Source organism: Durio zibethinus, chromosome 6 (genome assembly GCF_047325235.1).
Source record: "Durio zibethinus cultivar Kanyao isolate XHJ-2024 chromosome 6, ASM4732523v1, whole genome shotgun sequence".
Lineage (NCBI taxonomy): Eukaryota > Viridiplantae > Streptophyta > Magnoliopsida > Malvales > Malvaceae > Durio > Durio zibethinus.
The window spans coordinates 9402144-9413968 of record NC_143167.1 but is presented as its reverse complement, the minus strand read 5'-3'; the positions used below and the strand labels follow the sequence as shown (position 1 = coordinate 9413968).

At 24.0% G+C, this 11825-nt stretch overlaps 1 non-coding gene and 1 pseudogene across 1 annotated transcript; both read right to left on the bottom strand.

The window, feature by feature from the left end:
- Positions 1–598: 598 nt before the first annotated feature.
- On the bottom strand, positions 599–680 carry TRNAS-GCU (transfer RNA serine (anticodon GCU)). Its single transcript has one exon. It is a non-coding gene; the product is annotated as a tRNA-Ser (tRNA).
- Positions 681–6708: 6028 nt separating this feature from the next.
- LOC111285016 (phosphatidylinositol 4-phosphate 5-kinase 1-like) lies at positions 6709–7838 on the bottom strand (annotated as a pseudogene).
- Between the last annotated feature and the right edge of the window lie 3987 nt (positions 7839–11825).

Here is an 11825-nt window from a genome sequence, read left to right as displayed (position 1 = left end):
ACATATAAATTATTATGTGAAACTTTTTATTCTAAAAAAACTATTAAAAATTTATCATATGTATTTTTAACTTTTATTTTTTATATTTTAATATATGTTAAAGAGATATATATAACAAATATTTGTGAATTTTAAAAACTCTACTATGTATTAGATTATTTTTTTTTATAATTCTAGTTTTATTCTCACTCACTATAGATGGAATAAATAAATAAATAATTAAATGTTTATAATATTATGAAAAAAAGTAATCATTTTTAAATATAAAAATGTACAAAAGTAAAATAACTGCAAATACAAATTTTTGAAATGGGGGAAAGTTGGAAGAAGTTAGTATTGAAAAATAGCTATAATTCTTTGTTAAAAAACTAAATTATTGATATATCCTTATTAATATACATTGTTTATTTTATAATTTGATTATTATGTACTTTCTCAATTCTCAATGAATTCGTGTCACTTGATAATACGGTAAAAATTTTTATCCTGGCCTGTTGTGTTTTACCACTTCATCCACCCCAAATACCATAACATGTACATTTTGTAATTGCCCACGAGAGGCTATTTTGTAATTTCACAAAAATACTAATAAAAAGTACGACGCCTGAGAGATTCGAACTCTCGCGGGATAAACCCATGTACTTAGCAGGCACACGCCTTAACCACTCGGCCAAAGCGTCGGTTGTTGAGAACGTAAACATTTTATTTTAATAATAATGTAATTAGTTTTGAAAAATAAAAATTAAGGCTTTACCAGTTGACAATTACTGAAATTATTTGATGGTTAATTTTATTATGTAGGTATTTTATGCTTTTGTTTTCAAAGAAAATATAATATATATTCACGCTGCCACGCATCTCAATAATAAATGCATTTCTCTCTATCCAAAAAGTTCAATTCAAAATTTTTTTTCTCATATAAAATATAAAATATAAAATAAAATATTTCAAGTTACATCAATTTGATGGAATCAGGTAGAAGAAGATGGATTGGATCATTTGAGATGTACTAAATTTTCTTTAAAATTTGAGTTTTCTAAATATTTTCTCCTTTCTTTATCAATTAATTAATTAGAAAGGATCCTACTTGGGTAACCCAATATTTGGAAATTGGATCTAAAATATTATTGTCCCTAGATTCTTTTTGGCACAAGTGCCCTGTTTTCACATATTTCCTAACTGAAGTCATTTTAGAATAACTATATACTATGCTTATAAAATTTAAGTTTTATAATAGATTTAGTTAAGAAAAATTCAAAGATCCATACAGTTTAAACCAAAAAAAAGTGGCGCTTTTAGATTTTTTTTTTTTTTTTATAATGTCAATTTCATTTCTTTTTCATATGATGTTGCAAATCTAGGATAAAACTAAGATTATAATTGTTAGAATTAAAATTCCGCACCTATTATATATTATTTTTTAAAAATGATAATACGAATTAATTAAATTAAGCTCTAAATTTATTAAATTAACTTTATCATATAACTATATAATTTTGCATTCTTAATTAGGGAAAAAAAGCATTAGAACAAAGATCAAGATGCAAATGATGTCCTTTTCTGTGATAAACATTTTGGATGAACTCAACATCACTTTGCATATATTTAACTTAATGGCACAGCATACTTGCAAATTATAATGAGTTATAGAAATTATATGTGACATTTATGGTAATTAATCATATAGCTTACTACACCATTGCATATATCTTTAGCCTCCATTAAAACTTTTCTGGCTACTGTCATCTCGCATATTAATGTTCCTACCATTGTCTCTATATTATTATAAATAAATTGAAGTAACAAAAAAAAGTTAAATATTCTTGAGTTTACACACGCTTGCCCAAAGAATCCACAACCAGCTATAATGTTTTTGATTGCCTTTTTCTTCTATTTGGAGGAAACAGGTTGTTTAATCCAACCTAAACCTAGATTTAAGGTGAAGAGTTAATAAAGGTTTTGAAGTTAACATGAGTTTGTGAAATTGACGTTGGTAAAGTACGAAAGTTCATTTTATTTTAAAATGACACATGAAGCGTAAAGAGATCTGCTCGTGAAGTTTTTGAACGTTAGTGGATGAGATAATAACTTAAATTTTATTATGTTGGAATCTTGAAATTTAACATTTTATTAAGACTTTTTTTCTTTTTTCAAAAAAAAAAAAAAACTCTCTTTTATGCTAACTTCATTTTTTATATATCTTTTTTTTTATTTTTTAATTGATCTTGACTTCATATAGTGTTTACATTCGGGATAATACCACGAATAAATTTTAAATTATAATAAAATATTTAATATAATATTTGAATTTAAAATTTTTTTGATGTAATATTTGAGTTATAAATATATTAATTAATGTGGTATTTAAAGTATTGTGTGTTTATTATGTGTCATCATTTGAAGTTAATTATAAATGAAGTAGGTATCATACTAATTAATAAATTTTTAATTTAAATATCATATTAAATATTTTTAAAATTTAAATATCATATTAAATATATTATTATATTTTAAAACCATTTATAACATTAACCATTTACATTACATTATTAGTATTATGATATTATTATCACTAAAATTTGGATAAAACAAAATCGACATTTGATCGAAACCAAGCTAACTTCCGCTTAATTTTCAAATAAAATTAATTAATAAAATGATTTAATTTGAGATTTAGTTCAGATGGATTTTTTTTTGGCAAAAAAAATAAATAAATTAAAAATTTTAATTTAGATGGCTTTAGGAATAATGTTCTTTGCTTAAGTTAGATTTTTTATGATATTAGATTTTTGCCAACTCTTCGTTCATGGTATTTTTATTTGTTAAAAGTTATTTTAAAATAAATATTTAATAAAAAGTACAAATATCTAATATATATTATATTACAAGATACAAAGTTACCGGAATATATATGTTGACATAGACGCTTATGTGGATAACTTCTCTTTATGGTACGTAAGATAATTTTTAAAATTTCTTATTATGATGACATATAATATATTTATCAATTTTAAATTATTTATAAAAAATATATTTTAAAAATTATTAAATTATCCAAAATTTTAAATTTAATCAAAAACTAATATAAACTTTAACAAAATTTCTTTTTTCTATGCATCATCTAATTTCAATTTAAAATCAGTTTTAAAGTAATTTCCAAAACAATTTCAAAAAAGTTTCTCTTATAATTACCTCATCTCAATTTAAAACTAATTTATCTTTTTCAATTTATTTGAAATTAACATGAGTATTTAAATTTATTACAACTTTTAAAAATATTATTTAATATCTTTAATATTTTTTATAAATAATCATTACATTATTTTTAGTTTTTAAATATACTTTACAAAGGAAATATGAAAAAAATATATAAATACTAAAACAACTTCAGGAAAGTTTATCCAATATATTACATCATCTCAATTTAAAACTAATTTTAAAGTAGTTTATTTTTTTTAATTTATCTGTAGTTAACATAAATATTTAAAATTATTATAAATTTTAAAAATATTATTTAATATCTTTAATAGTTTTTATAAATAATTCTTACATTAGCTTCAACTTTTAAATATATTTTAGAAAGAAAATATGAAAAATATATATATAAATACCAAAACAACTTTAAAAAAGTTTCTCCTATACATAAAGCTTATCTTGTACATCACCTCATCTCAATTTAAAACCAAATTTAAAGTAATTTATTTTTTTTAATTTATTTACAGTTAACATAATTATTTAAATTTATCACAAATTTTTAAAAATATTATTTAATATATTTAATATTTTTTATAAATAATTCTTATATTATCTTCAACTTTTTAATATATTTCACAAAAGAAATGTGAAAAAAAATATATAAATATCAAAACAACTTAGGAAAGGCCTCATTATTAGTAGTTCTTAGTTATATAACTTTTTCAATATCCTACAAAGCTAAATGTATTTTTTTCTACTATTAATTTAGTCTCTCTTTTTATTTGTCTATTCTTGCTATAGGAAATAATATGTTTTTTTTTTTATGATAGGTACTATTTTATTAAATATACTATTTACTCGATTAGGTAGGAGATACTATTTCACTAAACATACTATTTACTCCATTTACTCTATCAGGTAGGATTTTTTTTTCAAATCAATTGTAATATTTTTTTAACTGTAATATTTAAAAAAAACTACAAAAATTACAAAAACACATATATCCTTATATTTTTACCGATGTTGTTTACAAATCTTTTAATTTTTTCACGGATTCTTTACTTAATCAGATAATATATTTTATCTTTTAGTTGATTATTTATTCAATGTTCCTCATTTGTATAAAATAAAAATGATACTCTGATTAATTGATACAATTAATAGAGTTATGTGTCATAAACAAAAACTTATGTGGTAATTGTACATTTAAAGAGTGAAAATTTTCTCAACTCATATCCCATTGTGAAACATGTAATATAATTTCAAATCAGGAGATTATTTTTTATAAAAAAATAAAATTGAAAAGAAATAATTCAAAAATAGTCTCATCAATAGTATTAATTTTAAGTTCATTTATATCTTAACTTAAAAAAACTTTAAAACCATAAAAGATTTTATCAAAATTTCTAAAAAAGAAGATATGGATCTTATAATAACTCTCCAATTATGAAACAGAGAATTTCTTATAACTTTTAGTAGAATTTAAAAAGAAAATCTTATTTTTATTATGAATTTATATTTTAATTATATTATTTATTTGTTACATATATTTTGAATATGTAAATAATTAAATAATATTCAAATTTATTTTTATTTAAATTTAAATAAAATAAAAATAATTCATGTACCGTACGAGTAAAAGCTAGTTTTATTATAAACAAATAATATATACTTTCCTAAAAAGAATAATTTTTAATTTTTAATAAAAAATTTATTAAAAAATTCGAAAATAGTACATAATGTCAATAAACTCATTTAGTTCGTACATTTGATATATAAACAAAAAATAAAAATTTAATTTTTAAATAAAATAAAAATAATTCATGTATCCCACGAGTAATAATTTAGTTTTATTATAAACAAAATAGTATATACTCTCCTAAAAAGAGTAATTTGTAATTTTTAATGAAAATTTATAAAAAAAAAAATGAAATAGTACATAATGTCAATAAATTCATTTAGTTCGTACATTTGATACATAAACTAAAAATAAAATTTTAATTTTTAATGATTCAAAACTAATAACTTATATTTTTGCAAAATACAAAAATATAAAAAATCAAATTGAAATAGAACTTTTAAATATATAGAAAGTATAATTTTAATTGATATTTTTGTATAAAAAGTTTAAATGATTACATTAAAAAAGCATATATTGGTACGAATAATTTGTATTTGATTCATATATATTGATACTACTCAATATATATGAATCTAAACTAAAAATATTAAACTTAAAATGACATTAAATATTAAGTGCATTCATCCATCCAATAACCGTATAATCTATTAATAAAATATTAAAATTTTAATTTCGATGATTAGGGATTCAATACATGATACTCTTCTAGAAGAAAAAAATACATTCATTCATAATCAATTATATTTATGGATATCATAAATTAAAAAAAAAGTAAATTTATGAATAATTAAATTTCTGTAACTTAAAATAAAATATAAAATAAAAAACTATTAAACATTCATGACTGTCCTGTGATAGTAACTGAATCCCTTGCTAGGGAAATTTTAATATAATGTATAAAAATAGTAATATTTGAAAATAGTTTTAAATTTAAACTAAAAACAGTTTTGTAGTTTATTCCCTTAAACATTTTAAACTTACATGCTTAACTCCAATTTAAAATCCCTTTAAAGTGTAACTAATCCATTTTACAATTTTATCTTATTAGCAAATGACGTCACCCCAATTAATTTTTTTAATTTTTAAAATTTTACTATTTATTGATATTTACAACATGTAATATGTAATATTATATTCAAAATAATTAAATTAAATTTAAGTCTCAAATATACAATTTACATTGAAAAACATAAGCTAATTTTAATGTTTCTATTATTATTACTACTGTTATTATTAGATATAAAGTATAAATCTAAATCTGTAAATTAAAAATTAGATTGTAATTAATAACTAATTTTATTCTTATTGTTGTATTATTTATAATAATAGGTAACGGAAAAAATTAATTAAACCTATAACTAACATTGACCCTAATTTACTCGGTCCATTTTTTCAAGACAAATGAGTATAGCCATATTTTTTAGCCCATTTTACTCGCTCCATTTTCATAACCATATAACTATTCACTTAGCCCATTTTTATAAAAGAAATGAGTGAAGCCCATATGCTTAATAATTGATTATTAATTAACAAAATAGACCAATCAAATATGGACAAATGGCAAACAATAGGTTTTTAAAAATAATAAACAACTAAAATCAATTAAAAGCTGCCAAATGTCAAACAAATAACCCTTTGGGAGATTGTTTTAATTATACAAGAATATAGACCCGTAGTACGTTACGATGAGTCTATGTATATTTCTAATATGTCGATCCCAACAAAAATAGCCAACCCACAACTTAAAAATTCCTTCAAATCGTTTTTTTTTTTTTTTTTTTTTTTACATTGATGATTTGTACAACAAAATAGAGGCAGGAAATTATTTACCAACAATTAACCACCAAAATCAATAATGGAAACAACAAAACTTATTTGCCAGCCAAAATCTGATTCATGTTTTGTTACTCTGCATTAAGGAATCTACAACCTTGCATAAACTTTTCATTTTGATATGAATCATTTTTGCTTGCACAATACATGCGTAATCAAATCCATATTCTTATTGCAATAGAAAGTTTTCATTCAAATTTCATATGAAATAGTATCATTGTGTATTAACCTACCATTGCGCAAGAGAAATGGTGATAACCCCATTTTATCACTTCTATTATCATCACAAAAGTGCCAACCAAAAGTCTTTAGTCCATAATTCTCTTAGCCTTCAAGAACTCACAAACTCGATCAATTTGCCCACCACCATTTAGTAATAGGAAATTAACGATAAATGTGAGATGGATGCAGTATTTAATAGGAAAGGGAGAGGCAAAAAGGGGAGTAGTAAGATAGCTTACTTCATAAGCTCCTGGAACCAATTTCCTTGGAGACAAAACACAAATTTGAGATTAGGTCTTTTAAGGTTGTGGTTTCATCAATTTCCTCTTTTAGTTTATCAGTTGAGTGACCATGGGAGGATCTTTTAACGTCAAATTGTCTATAGATTCAATACCCAAAGTCGAACAAATTGTCCATCATTATGAACTAGGTCTAGTATTTAACCACAATAATTATTAAACAAGTGAGATCATTTCATCAGTAACTCAGTATATTTTCTATTTATTTCAAACACGTACTTCAATCCACCAATAGGTTTGACACAATACACGTTATAGAATTTTATCACAAGGAAATTTTCATATTGACAAACATGTTGGTAATAACTTAAAAACATCCTTAGAAGGATTAGACAGAGTTAATCAACTTTAGATTTAGTTTAATCATCTTACCTATCAAATATGTCTAGCTTTAACCAAAAAAGTAATGTAAAAAATGAAAAACAAAACAATTTTCCAATTTTTAATAATGCCATTTGGGAAATTACTACATCAAGACATATAGCAACTTTCACATTAAGTCTAATGGGTTGGCAACTAATCTTAACTTCTTATTTATTTATTGTCTTTATCATAAATATGTTATCTTGAGTAAGGTATAAGAAACTTCCACTCTTTCTACGAAAAGAAAGCTCCCTAAGGGCATTATTGCCGCAAATAGCTAGCATGTTGGTAATAACTGACAAACATGTTGGTAATAACTTAAAAGCAACCTTATAAGGACCGGACATAGTTAATCAACTTTTAATTCAGTCTAATCATCTTACCTATCAAATATTTCTAGCTTTAACCAAGAAAGTAGTGTGAAAAATGAGAAACAAATCATTTTTCAATTTTTAATAATGCCATTTAGGAAATTACTACATTAAGACATATAACAATTTTCCCATTAAGTCTAATGGGTTGGCAACTAGCATTGACTTCTTATTTCTTTACTGTCTTTATCATAAATATATTATCTTGAGTAAGGTAAAAGAAGCTTTCACTATTTCCCAAAAAAGAAAGCTCCCTACGGGCATTATTGCTACAAATAGCTAGCATGTAATCCGTATGATCCACTAGGAATAGCTCCCTTATATGTTTAAAAACCCAAAAGAAATTCAATCACCAACATAGCAAGCAATTGAAACAAAAACAAAAACAAAAAAATAAAATAAACAAAAACAATGAAAACTTGTATGCAACCAAGCAAAATGATTACTAATATTATCTTTAATCTTAAAATTTACAGATAAACCAACTAATTTGAAAAACAAATATTCAACTAAAAAGTAAAAGCAACATACCTAAACACCATTGGACAATAATCCTTCCATTGGAACTTTATGGATGGATTAGGCAGTGTAAGCTTTAATCTTTTAGCTGAAAACCTTGTCCAAAACTTATCTTTGGGATCAAAATCACTCGGCTTCAATTCCCGCAACATCAAATCATGTTAGTTTGCAGCTCGATTTATCATGAATGTTTTTTTTTTTTTTTTTTTTATATTGAAGGGTAAAGTAGAATGTAAACATCATTTATTCAAAGTAAAAGTGAGATAAATTTTACATTTTATTAAGAATTTTATAAAATCTCAAGAAGAGAAGGTTTATGATTTAGGGCTATTTAACTTCTTCTTAACACTATTAAAATGTTATAGGCAAAAAATATTTAAGTTGGGCTTAGAAGTTATTAACAATAAAGTTGAGTATTTTGGAAGAAATATTTCAAATATAGTTAAAGGTGGTTATTTACCAATTAAGGGTGGTTATTTAGTGTTAATTGTAGAATTAATTATTGGATTAGTTATGAGGTGCTAACTCATTATTAGTTATGCATATTTAGAAGATAGTGTGCAATTATTGTAATTCATTTTGAAATCTACAAAAAAGAATATAAGAATTCTCTCTTTTTTCTTCCTCTTTCTCTTAATATCTCTTAAATTTTAGATTTTTCTATATGTTTCATTTTTCATCTCATTTTTTAGTACATCACTTGGTATTGGAGTCGTAGATCCTAGCCTGATGAAGGGATTAATGCATATCTACAGAAAAGAGGTTGGTCAGTTTCAGTAGGAGCTTGAAAAAATAGATAGTAAGCTACATTCCATCACAATCCAATTGAGAATCGAAATGCGTAATGGAATGGAAAGATTGGAAGTGAAGATGCAGATCATGTTTGATTAGTTGGGTGTGCAATTTAAGCATGCTTCAAAGATGATGGATATGGATGATTCAGGTGAAGCCATGACTTCTCAGCTAAGCAAAAATGGATTTTGGGAAATAGTAAGGTTAGGACAACATTGTCAATAGTTGAACTTCCCTCATCTAGTGGAGTTCAGACCAAATACTCTAAGGTGGAATGTCTTACGTTTGATGGAGGTGATTTCAGAAGCTGGTTGATGAAGATTGAGTAGTTCTTTGAGGCGGATTAAACCAAAAAGCAAGACCATGTCAAAGTGGTCATGATGCATCTAGATGAGAAAGCCTTACAATGGGATTAATGCTTTGTGAAAAATCAAGGTAAGCTCACTAAAGTAACTTGGCATCGATAAATAGTTAAGATGCAATCTAGGTTTGATAAAAATGAACTTTTAGACCCTAGTTTGATCTTGCAAGTCTTAAACAAATATGAATTGTTAAAGAATATTATGAAGAATTTGAAGGTATATGGAATATGACAGATTTATGAAGAACATGCCCTTAGCAGATATACAATATAAAACCTAAAATAGTAAAACCAATTAAAATGTTTTACTTAAAAAATTTGACACATGCTTATAACCTAGCCAAACAAATGGAGTCTCTTCTTTTTAACCTTTTTAGGTAGCCTTCAAACCCTTATAAAAATCCTTCCACATCTATCCTTATACATTCATATACTACCTACTTTCCTAAACCAAACAATCCACCTTTACTACCAACCCCCAAAAAAATCATTTTTATCTTACCCACAACCAATTAAACATGCAACCCTAATAAATACCTATAAGCCTCAAAAACACCAAATTTGATTTTAGTATAACTAAGAGTAACAAACTTCTTATTAAAAAGGAAAGGGATGACAAAAGAAAGAAAAGGTTATGTATGTGGTGTGGAGTGAAATTTGTTATAGACCATAAATGTATGTGATCACAATTGTATCAACTATTAGTGGATGAAGGGGTAGAACCAAGCAGTGAATGAAAAGAATTCTCATACTATTTGGACTCCCTTAAAGACTTTCACATTGAAACTATTAAAGGTATGAGCAAACCCACCATTTCATTACATGCCTTAATTGGCACAATAAGATTTTAAATGATGAGAATTTAGGGAAAAATAAAAAATTTGTCTCTGATAATATTGGTGGATTCAGTTGGTACCCATAACTTCTTAGATCATTAAGTTGTTAAGGGGATGGAGTGTAAATTTTCACTAGTTGAAGGTATTTTATTGACTGTGGCCAATGGAGATCATTCAACAGTCAAACAATTGTGTAAGAAGGTTCCATGGAAAGTTTAGGAACTTTTGTAATGCAATGTGTCGTAATGGTTTTAAGGACCATTAGACAAATTTAAAAACAAAAGAAAGAGTAACCATCAATCTTTTTTGCCTAGGTGTGATTGGCCACCTATTAAAATTTATCCTTTTAATAAAATTTTAAAATTAATTAAAATTTATTAAAAAGATAATTTTTGGGTTTAAGAAAAAATAATTTGGGTTTGGGAGTCAGTTACATATAGAAAAGAATTAGCATTCCCACAACACCTGTTTAAAATAGTACCAATTAATTATGTGTTATCTTTTAATATTGACTAAAGTGGTCTTAATTTTGGTATTTAAAAATTAATTTTTTTATTTTCTTTAAAAATGTATTTTTATTTTTTTAGTAAGCTTAAAAAATAAATAAGAACCTTATATTAAAAATTTTCTAAAAATATTCTAATATTTTAGCAATATTAAAAAGAACCATCTCACTTAAAGAATTTTTAAGAATCGTTACTCGGAATTTTCAAAAATCCTATCCTTGGTGGTTTATATTTATTTCCATAAAATATAATATCTATAATTTTAAAAACAAATAGTATTTTCCAAAACTCATCTCTATACCATTTAAAAAAATTAGAAATCTTTATCGAAAATTAATTTAAAGCCTCTATACATTGGTAGCATTTTAGATAGTTTCTTACCTAAAGATTCTTAAAGAATCACTACTCAGATTTCTGTAGGATCTCATCTTTGAAGATTTTCATTTGTTTTTTTTTAAGTTATTAAAAGTCATGTAAAAATATAATTATTTACAAATATATTTATTTTCAAAAAAAGTCATTTTTATTTATTAAGAAAAAATGTACAAATTAAAAAAAATTAAGAAATAGAAAATTTTCGTATTGAAAAGAAAATTCCAAAGATTCCAATACTTTGGTAATTTTTGGAAGAATTTTCTCACCTAAGAAATTCTTTGGAATCACTACTTGAACTTCCTAAAGTCTTATCATTGAAAATTTTCATTACTTTAAAATCATGTAATAATATTATTATCTATAAATAAATTTATTTCCAAAAATGTATATTTTTATATAAAAACCTATTCAAATTAAGAATAATGATAAAATGGAAAATTTTCATATTGAACAGAAACTTCAAAATATTTCAATGCTTTGGTAATTTTTAGAAGATTTTTCTCACCTAAGA